Genomic DNA, 13,122 nt, shown 5'->3' on the forward strand with positions numbered 1-13,122 from the left:
TAATTGCAATATTTGGATGGTTTGCGATCATCAGGATCAGCAGATCTACACTTTTGTCAATGGTTAATGACAGATTTTGCGTTTTCAAATATTTTTTTGTGAAAAAACTGTTTTCAGTCAGAAATTGCTAGTAAATTTCACAATTTATTCCAAAGAAATGGCAAACACATTTAATTAAACATGTATTTTTGAAGTAGAAAAGGCTGAAACAGTGTTTTCTAGTAAAACGAGCTCCAATATTTTTTGTTTTATTTGCAAATAAAAAAAAAAAAAAACATGTACACAGTGTGTGTGTGTATGTATATATATATATATATGCAGTGTAAATATTATGTGAAGAAAATGTTAATTTAAATTCAGAAAATTAAGTTACATTTAAAAATGTCTTGTTTGGTGTTATCTTGGTATTGTGTAGAATCAGAAAGAAATTTAGAAAAATTGAATATTTCAATACATGAAATGAAGCTAAAATAAAATCTAAATGTTAGATGAAAAAATGTAAAACTTCATCACAAATTAATACTAAAATTACTATAAAACTGAAATAAAAAATTATTAAAGCTATAGAAATTAATATAATTTAGATCTTTTTTTTTTTTTTTAATTAATTAAATTTTTTATTTTTTTTGCAATGTATTTTGTGGTGTTTAGATTAGTCTACCAGTCACATTTGATTTATTTTCTTCTTTTAAATGTATTTTTACTTATTTTTCTTTACTTAATGACTTGGCTACAATGGAACAATAAAATAAAATAAAATAAAATAAAATAAAAATATTCACTAAAAACTAGCAATTTTCAGTCAGAAGTTGCTAGTACATTTTATAATTCATTCGAAAAAACTGACAAGTAACACATTGAATTAAACATGAAAAGGCTGAAATAGTGTTTTCTTAGAAAACAAGCTCCAATAATCTTGTTTTATTTGCAAATAAAAAAAAAAAAAAATAAGTGTAATAATAAAAAAAAAGTGTAATACTGCTTTAAATTGTTGTTGTTTTTCAAAAAAAAAAAAAAAGTTTTCTGTTTAATTTAATTACATTTTTGTTTTTGTTTTTCTGAGCAAAAAATAAATACCATACATTCATAATAAAAAAATACCCTGATTTACAGAAGACACCCACTAAAATATAATTTAGTGTAACAATCTTGTCAGGCATATTTTACAACAAAAAACAATTTGTGACACATTAAAAGGCGAATTACTTTCACCCCAAATACTAATTAGTTGTAAAGAATGTAACATTATTTCAACCAAATTTTGACATTTTATTCTCCAAAAACTTTTTTGAAACCTTAAAAGTAGACACTTACATTTAACAGGCTTTCTATGGACGTAAAATCACTTTATTTTGTAAATTTATATTTATTTATTTACGTATTTCCACTGTGGCCAAATCATTATTTTTAGTCACACAAGAACATGGTATTTGTGTACATATGCCTTTGATCCTGAAAACAGCATTTTTTATTTTTCCCAATGTTTTGTATTTCCCCCTTGCATTTTTATTTTTTCGAAGTAATTCAGATGTTATATTGGGACACATTTGGGAAGCGTCCCATCTCTGCAGGTAACTAACTACCAGATTTGGTCGTTGAGTACATATTAGCAGGTCAGAGCATGAACTGCTTCTATTTCTGTGCTGGCAGTGACGCTGTGATTCGCGGGACTGATTCATCCTGCTGCTGGCACCTTCAAGTGCTCCATTATGACAACATATTCCTGGCCTTGCCATTTTTTCCCCATGCGGCGGCCAGTTGTGCCCCTTCTGCAGTCAGGAAAGGTCACTCATCCTCTTGAGCTGTTCTTGGCTAGTTTATCACTGTGAGACATCGATGCCAGCCCTTTTTCTGCTGTGTGTTTGTGCTCATTATGCACGCTTTATGCTTTGGTCAAAGACGAGCACCTGCTGAGAACATGCAATGTGATGCACATGGAAAATCTGGGATTATTTATTTATTTGTTTGTTTATTTTAAGACAAGACACTACAGGCAAAACCATGTGTTTGCATGCACTGCTCAGTTTTTAGATTCTGGGCTATTTGAGTTTTCATAACATGTTTTTCACAAGAGTGCTAAGAATACAAGTGCACATTAATGTGTTCATTTAATTGCACTTTATCTATTTAGGTCTGTAGATTTCTATTACAATACACATTTTTTCAAAATGACTTGTTTTTTCACTTAAGCAGTACTTCTTGTGTGCTTGATATTTTGCATCCATTATTTTTATTCTTTCAGACTAGTGGAAAGAAAACATTTAAAATACACATTAATTTGTTGATTTTATTGCACATTTTCTATTTGTGCCTGTAAATTTCAATTACAATACATATTTTACACACAATTTTCTCAAAATGAGTTTGTTTCTGCACTTCAGCAGCACTTATGTACACAAAATTTTACAGTTTTATTTTACAGTTTTACAGTATCTATGTTCTGAAGATTTTTAGTGAGGGGTTGCAAATATATAATTTGCATATTTAAATACAGCGTTTTCTATAAATATGGTGAAAATTTTGTGAAAATTAAATTTTGAGTGGTAAGAAAACAAGCAAAATACACATTTAAGTGTTTATTTTATTGTACTTTATCTACTTGTGTCTGCAAATTACAGTACATATCTTTAAAGGCTGTTTATTCCAAAATGAGTTTTTATCTCCACTTTAGCAGCACATAGATGCACCAAATTTTACAGTTTTACTTCTGTCTATATTCTAAATATTTTTACTGAGGGATTTGTTTATGTATCATTACGTCAGCCTATTTTTATACAGCATTTTATTGCAATAAATATGGTGAAAATTTAGTTTTTTGTAACTGTTAACAATGTTTTCTAATTTATAGAGTTATGTTTTGCTTCCATATTATGTCTTCTTTCAGACTAGTGGAAGGAAAACATGCAAAATACACATTTAAGTGTTTATTTTATTGCAACTTATCTACTTGTGTCTGTACATTTCAATTACAGTGCATTTCTTTAAAGGCTGTTTTTTTCAAAATGAGTTTTTATCTCCACTTCAGCAGCACTTGCATACACCTAGTTTTAGAGTTTTATTTCTATCTATATTCTGAAGATTTTTACTGAGGGGTTTGTTTATATATCATTTGCTTAATTTTATACAGCATTTTACTCCTATAAATATGGTGAAAATATAGTTTGTTTTTTTTCTGGCTGTTGACAGTATTTTTGGATTTATGGTGTGATATTTTATTTCCATTTTATTTTTTTTTTTGTCTTCTTTCAGACTTTTGGAATGGTGTGAAAACATCCAAACTTGTCACACATTTAACTGTTTATTTAATTGCAATTTATCTACGTGCATCTGTATATTTCAGTTGTAGTGTATATCTTTAAAGGCTTTTTTCACAAAAGTAGTTTGTTTCTCCACTTCAGCAGCACTTAAACCAAACTTAAGAGTTTTATTCCTATCTATATTCTGAAGGTTTTTTATTAAGGGGTTTGTTTATATATTATTCACACTGATTTTATTATTACATTTTATCTATTTGCATCTGTATTTCAATTACAATACATATACTTAAAGGCCAGTTTCTTAAAATGAGTTTTTTTCTCCACTTCAGTAGCACTTACATACACCCAATTTTACAGTCTTATTTCTATCGATATTCTGAAAAGTTTTACCAAGGGGTTTGTTTATATATCATTTGCTTATTTTATTTATTTTTAATTTTTTTTTTTTTACAGCATTTTACTCCTATAAATATGGTGAAAATATAGTTGTTTTTTTTGTTTTTTTTTTTTTTGTTTTTTTTTTTTTTCTGGCTGTTGAAAGTATTTTTGGAGTATTTTGGTGTGATATTTTGCTTCCATAACTTGTCTTCTTTCAGACTAGTGGAAAGAAAACATGCAAAACACACATTTAAGTGTTTATTTAATTGTACTTTATCTACTTGCGTCTGTAAATTTCAATTACAGTGCATTTTAGAGTTTTATTTCTATCGCTATTCTGAAGATTTTTACCAAGGGGTTTATGTATCATTTGCTTAATTTTATACAGCATTTTACTCCTATAAATATGGTGAAAATATAGTTTTGTTTTGTTTTTTCTGGCTGTTGACAGTATTTTTGGATTTATGGTGTGATATTTTGCTTCCATAACTTTATATTTATTATTCACACTGATTTTATTATTACATTTTATCTATTTGCATCTGTAGACTTCAATTACAATACATGTACCTAAAGGCCAGTTTCTTAAAATGAGTTTTTTCTCCACTTCAGCAGCCCTTCCATACACAAAATTTTACAGTTTTATTTCTATCGATATTTTGAAGATTTTTACTGAGGGGTTTGTTTCTATCAAGGGGTATTAGTGTTTATTCTATGAAATGTTGTCTATTTGTGTCTGTAGATTTCAATTACTGTACTTATTTATAAAGGCCATCTTTTTCAAAACAAGTTTTGAAACAGTTTTATTAATCTATATTTTGAAGGATTTTACTGAGGGGTTTCTTCCTTCTATCATTCACATTGATTTCTATAACATTTTATAAAAACATGGTGAAAATGTTTTGAAATGTTTTTTTTTTTTTTTTTTTTTTTTGTGGATGTTGACCGTATTTTCTTATTTATGGACTGATAAAATCCAAATCCAAGAAATCCAAAATCCCCTCTGTAAAAGCTTTTAACTCTAATTCAATTACAATACATATCTTTAAAGGCTGTTTTCTCAAAATGAGTTTTTATCTCCACTTCAGCTGCACTTAAATAACCTGAACTTAACAGTTTTATTTCTATGTATATTCTGAAGGTTTTTATTGAGGGGTTTGTTTCATTCACACTTTTGTTATTGCATTTTATCTATTTGCATCTGTATTTCAATTACGATACATATATTTAAAGGCCAGTTTCTTAAAATGAGTTTTTTCTCCACTTCAGCAGCACTTACATACACCAAATTTTACAGTTTTATTTCTGTCTATATTCTGAATATTTTTACTGAGGGATTTGTTTACATATCTTCATATCAGCCTATTTTTATACAACATGTTATTCCTATAAATTTGGTGAAAATTTAGTTGAGTTTTCTTTTTTTGCAATGTTTTCTGATTTATAGAGTTACATTTTGCTTCCATATTATGTCTTCTTTCAGACTCGTTGAAGGAAAACATTCAAAACACACATTTAAGTGTTTATTTGATTGCAATTTATCTACTTGTGTCTGTAAAATTTCCAAAATTTCAGTTACAATGCATTTTTTTTTTTTTTTTTTTCCAAAAATGAGTCAGTGGCACTTGCATACACCAAATGTTAAAGTTTTATTCCTATTAATATTCTGAATATTTTTACTGAGGGGTTTATGTATGTATCATTTGTCTAATTTTATACAGCATTTTACTCTTATAAATATGGTGAAAATATAGTTTTTTTCTGGCTGTTGACAGTATTTTCTGATTTATAGTATAAACTTTATACTAGTGGGGTGGGGGGAAAGCAAAATACACATTTAAGTGTTTATTTTATGAAACTTTGTCTATTTGAGTCTGTAGATTTCAATTACTGTACTAATTTTTAAAGGCAGTCTTTTTCAAAACAAGTTTTTTCTCTATTTCAGCAGCACTTATATACACCAGACTTAACAGTTGTATTCCTATCTATATTTTGAAGGATTTTACTGAGGGGTTTCTTCATATATCATTCACATTGATTTATATAACATTTTATTGATAAAAACATGGTGCAGATGCATTTTATTTTCTGGATGTTGACAGTATATTCTGATTTACGGACTAATAAAAAGAGAAATCCAAAATCCCCACTGTAAAAATCTTTAACTCTAATATTTCAACAAAATCAAACAAGAATTTTGAACCTGACTTTATCCAATGTTTTGTTCCGATTTAATTTAGAGAATGCTTCATTACCATATTTAAGCATAAAATTCATAAAAAAAAATGTAAATACTTGTAATATACTTTTAATACAAAAAATGTTTGCAATTCCTAATGTATAAAATCTGTTAGTAACATTATTTTATCTTATTCACCTGATTTTTCTCATCTTAGACTCGTATTATATTACTCTCCCTTTTGTCGATAAAATGCAACAAATCATTCACAGTAAGGACGACAGCATGTATAAAGTGCTATTTTAACTACAGCTGGATTCAGATAAATGAGAAGGCCTCGGCTGTGTGCTCGCAGTGAGAGAATGAACTGTCCCTGAGTCATTTTCATTCGTCCCTGAGGCGTTTTCTATTTAGGTCTTTTAATGAGCAATCGGCTGGATTCAAACACATGAAAGCATATCTGTAATCTGCTGGCATTTATTGGACGAGAACTGGGCTCATCAAAGAGGAAAATAAAGCCTTTTTCTTCAATGCGAACCGATCACGAACGAGAAAATTCTGTTTCAAGCAGCACGTCGTCTCCCTTCTGTCTGGAAATGCTTTAAAGGCTGAAACAGAGCGCTGATAGGATCAAGAACATTTAAAATTAGATTCCCCGTAAATGTGACATTATTCCTTTAATCCTCTAAATTCCACTGCTGATGAACATTTTCATGGAAGCGCTAGTTAAAGGCCAATTACTGTGCTAGGATAGTGCCAGTATAATGTAAACGAATGATTTCTTTCTCTTTTTTTCTCTAGGAAGAAGTATAATTAAAAAATGAATTAAAATCAGTGCTATTTACACTATATAAATGTTGCTGGACTTCCTGTGAATAATTCATCAGTGATGTTATTCTAAAGAAAAAAGAATGTTCATAATTAAAATGTAATTAATTATTTTTTGGTTGTTGTTGTTTTGTTTTTATAACCACCTGTCATAGCGAGACCATTTAATTTCACCATCCAATTAATTCTGCACTGATAAAATCAATGCTCTGAATAGGAAACGACTACAGCAGCATTTTCCAATTACCTGACTGAGATTTGTTAAAGTGTTTCTCAATAAGATTTAAATCAGATGAAGACTATTCTAGTTTTCATCACAAAAGACTTGCAGCAGTTAAACTGACTGTTCATCAGAAACTACAGCTGAAAATTCAGAAAGAGTTATTAAACCAGTTCAGTATTTTATCGGCATTGTAAAAAGGCTTTTACTTTGCCAAAGCATTGGTAACATTAATTTACAGATATACACAATTACACACATGCATAATGGAAAGCATGAAAACGTGTAGTGTATGCTTAAATATTTTAATATATATTTAATATAATATTAGAATATTATAATATATATAGCTTCTTAAAAATCCCTAAATTTTTTTAAAAAGTGAATAAATATTTCAGCATTTTTAATAATATTATATTATATTAAATATAAATTAAAACATTTAAGCATTTTAAAAAGCAATAAATATATAATAATAATAATAAATGCATTAATCATGATTAAATTAGTAAATCATATGCAACCAACTTAATTTGTATTTAATGTAATATCAGAATATTATAATATATATAGCTATATATATATATATATATATATATATAGCTTCTTAAAAATGCTTAAATATTTTTTTGTAAAAATGTGAATATATATTGTATATAATTTAAATATTTAGGCATTTTAAGAAGTTGTATATAATATTCTAATATTATATTAAATATAAATTAAAATATTTAAGCATTTTAAAAAACAGTAACTATATAATAACAATAATAAATGCATAAATCATGATTAAATTAGTAAATCATGCAATGAACTTAATTTGTTTAATATAATATCAGATTATATATATATATATATATATATATATATATATATATATATATATATATATATATATATATATATATATATATATATATAGCTTCTTAAAATGCTTAAATATAAAAAAGTGAATATATATATTTAAATATTTAAGCATTTTAAAAAGCAATAACTGTATAATAATAATAATAATAATAATAATAAATGCATAAATCATGATTGCAATAATAAATCATATGCAACCAACTTAATTTGTATTTAATATAATATCAGAATATTATAATATATATGGCTTCTTAAAAATGCTTAAATATAAAAAAGTGATCTATATTTAAGCATTTTTTTAAGAATCTATAAATAATATTGTAATATTATATTTATATTTAAGCATTTTAAAAAGTTATAACTATATAATAATAATAATAATAATAATAATAATAATAATAAATGCATAAGTCATGATTAAATTAGTAAATCATATGCAACCAATTTAATTTGTATTTAATATAATATCAGGAGAAACTATATATAATATTCTAATATTATATTAAATATAAATGAAAATATTTAAGTTTATATGTATTATTTAAATATTCTTTTTTATATATATAATAATAATAATAATAAATGCATGAATCATGATTAAATTAGTAAATCATATGTAACCAACTTAATTTGTTCAGGTTATTAATTTTTGTTGTAGGTTATTAATTAGTTTGTTTAGTATTGCTTTATTTATTTATTTATTTTTAAAGCTTAAGAGTGTGTGTGTGTGTGTGTGTGTGTGTGTGTGTGTGTGTGTGAAATATGTGTTTAAATATTTAAGTGTTTTAAAAAGTAATAACAATATTATATTATATTATATTATATTATATTATATTACATTTAATATTGTTATATTAATATCATAGTCCTCTAGTGATGGCTTAGTGCTTCTGAAAATATATTTTCTGGAAGAACATGTATTGCATTCTGATATCTTGTGTATTATTTACAGCTACGTTTGTATTTGATGTTGTGAAAATGCCCCAGAAAATCATTTCCTGGGGAAATATTGTTTCCTAATGAGACAGTTCATTCACAGTTCATATACACACTCTGTATATGAAAATAACTTGAACACGGTTCATAATAACTCACGGGCTTGTTGTGTCTTTAATGGCTTTATTTGCACATACGCTGGAAATGTAAAACAAATACTTTCCACCTGTGCTGTGATGTTGATCTGTTTGAGTTAATTTGAAGTGTGGGTGAGTGTTGATAAAGAAACAACCTCACGTCTCTGTGTGTGAATTTCTGCTGCTGCTGTAATGTGTGATTGTGAAATACATTTACAGGAAATATAATGTTTAATCTTTGAATAGCATACTATCCTAACAGCCTGAAGCGTCTGATGTTTAACCAGCGGTGTATTCTGCGTCTGTTCCAGTAGAGGTGAGGCCGTACGTGAGCAAAGGCACCTTGGACGCGTCGTGCGTTCAGACTACTGATCAGACACGCTCACAAGCATGGCGTCCGAAAGAACAGAGTCTGATGATGAAGAATTTAAAAAGTTGGTTTGTTGCACTTTATCAATAAGAGCTTTTGACTGTGTGCAGACGGCGTCGTCTTTGAAGACTGAACTCTCGGTTCGCAGCTTTGTTTGTCTGTGTTAAAGCAGACTTCTGAGGGAATACAAATGCATGTCAAAAATATGAGCAACATCTTTGAATTCGGTGCGTAACGCTTGGCTGTCAGTGATGCAAAGACGTGCAAAATAATCTAGATGTCAAGATAAAAAGAATCAAATCTGTGAGGAAAAAGATGCGCTTCAGATTAGTGAGTTGGATTTTTCCAAAAAGCATTTGAAATGTGTTTATATAAGTGTTTATATGCTGTATGCAACGCATATCATTTCAATGCAGCTTCACAGTAATAAACAGGGAAATAACAGTATTAATGCTGTAAAATTCATCAGTTAGGAAGTGAGTTCTAATTAATTACAAAAACTAGTATATTTTTTATTCATATTTTGAATTGGTTTGAATTGGAATATATTTTCTGTTTTCGTTTAAATTTTTGTTAAAATATGTTACATTTTGTTCCCTGTTTTTGTCATTTTTATAGCTGTATTAAATTTTAAGTTTTATTTTATTAGTAATTTTGTTACATGTTTTTATCATTTTTATTTGTGTTTGTGGGTTTTTATGGTCTATACTGTAGTTGTTTAGTTTGTAAATGTATCAGAATTTAGTGTTTTGTCTATTTATAATAGATGCATTTTATCTTTGTAAATTTGTCTTGTAAATTTTGTCAATTTTCTTTATTTTAGTTGTAATTTGGCTTTGAAAATGTATCATAAATATAGTAAATTCTAAAATGTATTGTGTAATTTATATTTGTACATTTGTCTTGTAAATGTTTTTATTATTTTATTTTAATTTATTCTATTTTAGTACCATTTCAGAAACCATTATATATATATTTTTTTATTAATATTTTGAAATGTTTTATATATTTTTTTTGTTTTTATTTAAATTTTAATTAAAACAATATTCACTGTCTATAGTTTTATACATTTTTATTTTAGTGTTAATTTTAGTTAGGTTTAGTTTGGAAATGTATAACATTTTGTATGTTATCTTTACTTATTATAGATGTATTTTATCTTTGTAAATTTATCTTGTAAATTTTGTCATTTATTTCAGCTGTAATTTGTCTTTGAAAATGTAGCTTGTAAATGTTGTAATTTATTTTTATTAATTATAGTTATAAGTTATCTTTGAAATGTATCTTGTAAATATGGTCAATTCTGAAATTTTGTTTTTATTTTACTTGTAATTTATCATTGTAATTGTATCTTGTAAATATTGTACATTTTTAAAGATTTAAAACTTTTTGTAACGATTTTTACCAATTTTGTAAGTTATATATATATATATATATATATTTATATATATATATATATATAGTTATAGTTATAGTTATATTGTTATATTAATATTATAATATTATAGTTCTCTACTGATGGTTGAGTGCTTCTGAAAATATATTTTCTAGAAGAACATGTATTGCATTCTGATGTTGTGAAAATGCCCCAGAAAATCATTTCCTGGGGAAATATTGTTTCTTAATGAGACAGTTCATTCACAGTTCATATACACACTCTGTATACGAAAATAACTTGAACACGGTTCATAATAACTCACAGGCTTGTTGTGTCTTTAATGGCTTTATTTGCACATATGCTGAAAATGTTTAAGTTTATCTTATTTTAATTTATGTTGTGAATTTTGTAATTTATCTTCAGTTGTTATTTATCTTTATTTATTATAGTTGTAATTTATCTTTGAAAATGTATCTTGTATCTAAATATAGTAAATTTGGAAATGAATCTTATAATTGTAAATCTCTCTTGTACATTTTTTCATTTATTTTTTATTTTGGTTGTAATTTATCTTGTGAATGTTGTCATTTATCTTTATTTATTATAGTTTGTAATTTATCTTTAAAAATGTATCTTGTAAATATAGTAATTTCCACAATGTACTTAACTTAAGTAATTTATAATTGTAAATTGGTCTTGTAAATTTTGTAATTTATTCGTATTAATTATAGTTGTAAGTTATCTTTAAAATGTATCTTGTAAATATTGTAAATTCTTATATTTGTCTTTATTTTAGTTGTAATTTATCATTGTAAATGTGTCGTGTTAATATTAAAAATGTTTGTAAAGATTTTTGCAAATTTTAAAGTATTATAAATATTGTGAAGTTTATTAGTTATATTTTTAATTTATCTTGTAAATGTTGTAATTTATCTTTATTTATTATAGTTGTAATTTATCTTTAAAAATATATCTTGTAAATAGTCATTTCCGAAATGTACTGAGTAATTTATATTTGTAAATTTGTCTTGTAAATTTTGTAATTTACTTGTATTGATTATAGTTGTAAGTTATCTTTAAAAATATTGTAAATTCTGAAATTTGTTGTTATTTTACTTGTGATGTGTCTTTGTAAATGTGTTTTGTAAATATTGTAACATTTTATAGATTTAAAAATGTAAAGATTTGTACAAATTTTAAAATATTGCAAATATGGTCAAGTGTATGTTATCTTTTTGAATTTATCTTGTTAATTGTGTAATTTCTCTTTAGTTGTTATTTATCTTGTAAATGTTTTCATTTATCTTTATTTATTATAGTTGTAATTTATCTTTAAATGTGTATCTTGTAAATATAGTAAATTCGGAAATGTATTGTGTAATTTATATTTGTAAATTTGCCTTGTTTTGTCATTTATTTTTAATAATCATAGTTGTAAGTTATCTTTAAAATGTATCTTGCAAATATTGTAAATTCTGAAATCTGTCTTTATTTTACTTGTGATGTATCATTGTAAATGTGTCTTGTAAATATTGTAAAATATATTACATATTACAAATATAATTTGAAAATTTTTTTTTTTTACCAATTTTAAAAAATGGTAAAGTTTATCTTTTTTAATTTATCTTGTAAATTTTGTAATTTATCTTTAGTTGTAATATGCTGTAAATGTTGTCATTTACCTTTATTTATTATAGTTGTAATGTATCTTTGAAAATGTGCTGTATCTTGTAAATACTATAAATTCTGAAATTTGTCTTTATTTTGGTTGTAATTTATCATTGTAAGTATGTCTTGTAAATATTGTACATTTTTAAAATATGTAAAAATATATATATGAAGTTATATTGTGAAGTTATCATTTTAATTTATCTAAATTTCGTAATTTATCTTTAGTTGTAATTTATCTTTATTATAGTTGTATCTATATTGTATCTTTGTTCTTATAGAGATCTTACAGTCTCTCCTACATGCTTATAAAACACAAGTGTTTCTCCACATTTAGGCACATTCATATTCCACATGGATTAAAATAATAATAATACGTCTAAGATCAAATGATTTCTCGCCAAACTCATGGCAAACCATATTCCTGTGCTGATGGGTTGGGTTTGATGTATCCGGACGCTCATCGGACGTGATGATTTATGCAATAATGTGTTTGCCTGGCCAGACTGTTAAACAGATGATATCGGCTGCAGCTGGTTCAATAACTAATTTAACCTCCTACCTAATGTCAGAGATGACAAATCCATCAGTTTCTGTCTTCATGTCCTGCTCGAGGGTCATCTGAAGTGCATCTCATCGCAGGGCCAGTAAGTTTATCCTTCTCTAGCCTTAGAAATGTGTGTATCAAATATGATACAGCAGGATGTACTTCGTAATATCTCTATGCAATAAATGCTGTGGTGTTCTTTTGTTTTAACAGCTCAATCTGTATCCAGCCTGGGAAACTCTTCCTGAATCTCCTGCATGCTTGTAGTTTTAGTGTATTGAGGACTAATAAACGTGTGAAGGATCCTGAATGACGCCGCTGGTTTGATGGAAGTGCAATACTGCTCAGCGCTCATAA

This window comes from Labeo rohita, chromosome 9 (assembly GCF_022985175.1).
Source record: "Labeo rohita strain BAU-BD-2019 chromosome 9, IGBB_LRoh.1.0, whole genome shotgun sequence".
In the NCBI taxonomy this organism is placed as follows: domain Eukaryota; kingdom Metazoa; phylum Chordata; class Actinopteri; order Cypriniformes; family Cyprinidae; genus Labeo; species Labeo rohita.